Source organism: Meriones unguiculatus, chromosome 9, assembly GCF_030254825.1.
Source record: "Meriones unguiculatus strain TT.TT164.6M chromosome 9, Bangor_MerUng_6.1, whole genome shotgun sequence".
NCBI lineage: Eukaryota > Metazoa > Chordata > Mammalia > Rodentia > Muridae > Meriones > Meriones unguiculatus.
Genome location: NC_083357.1, coordinates 82,617,190 through 82,618,308, shown reverse-complemented (window position 1 = coordinate 82,618,308; position 1,119 = coordinate 82,617,190). Strand labels below are relative to the sequence as shown.

Genomic DNA, 1,119 nt, shown 5'->3' with positions numbered 1-1,119 from the left:
ATGATAGAGATTATGTTAAGTCTAGAGTAGTTTTCTTAATATTTAATAGAATAATTAATAATTTGCAATATTTGTTAATGAATCGGGAAGAAATGTTAATTTTTGCAGGTTCAGAATGCAGTATATTTATGATTCATAGGGTATCAAATCACAAAAATAAACAAGGGGATGAAGAGATGGCTTAGTAGCAGTTAGGACACCTTTTAAAAGTTCAATTACCAGGATTTCCAAAGTCTTTATTGACCCAATTACATATTACGTGAAATCATTTCACTTTGTTTTTCAGGGTTTATCTTTGTAGACCAGCCCGGCCTTGAGATGTGCCTGCCTCTACCTTCAAGTGCTTAAAGGCAGCCTGGCTAATGATAAGCCAGAGACTTCTGTTTGCCTCCAGGGCAGTCCTCTTGCTGAATTTTTCCAAACAACTGTAGACCAAGTCATAAAAGATGGCCACCTCACTGGTTACATGACCCCTCGATTATTTAATGAGCAGCAGCAGGCAGGCCGACTTCTCAGACATTTCCAAGAACCTTGAGTATAGCCTCCAGAAGGAAGCTCTGTTGCGAATATCGAGGCACAGAACAGTACTCCAGGTAAAAAGCTTAAGTTCAGGCCCAACGTATACAGGAAAGCTGAGTGGCAGCTGCAGGCACTGCGTTGACCTGGGCTGTCAAAGTCCCTCAGTTACTCTGGTGTACAATTGGAGATCCCATGGCCACAGCTCTTGGAAACATGCTAAAATGTTATTTATGTTAATAAAAGGGAATAAATGTAAATACAGAAGTGGACAAAAAGAAAAGGCCACTTTTATTTACAAATGTCTGTTTTCTGGGAAGAACTCAGGAGAAATGAATCCTAAGCTTGTATATTAATAGCTTCCTTTTTTGGGTGGTGTTTTTAATAAATGTGTTGACATCGTTCTGTGAACTTTCAGTAGAACTTCCTTGACCACTTGAATAAAAGTGATTACAGGCTTTTCAATCACATCTGTTAAGTACATCGACATGCTTACAGAACATCGACAACTCCAGGAATGAACGGACACATTGACAGCTCTTCAGGAAGATGATCGCTTTTGCTTCTGCTAATTCAGGTCCATCTTATTGAAAGTCAGGGGTA

General features: G+C 39.2%; 1 non-coding gene across 1 annotated transcript; it reads right to left on the bottom strand.

Annotated features, from left to right (window-relative positions):
* Nucleotides 1-619: 619 nt before the first annotated feature.
* On the bottom strand, nt 620-738 carry LOC132656680 (small nucleolar RNA SNORA44). Its single transcript, XR_009594395.1, has one exon. It is a non-coding gene; the product is annotated as a small nucleolar RNA SNORA44 (small nucleolar RNA).
* Nucleotides 739-1,119: the final 381 nt, after the last annotated feature.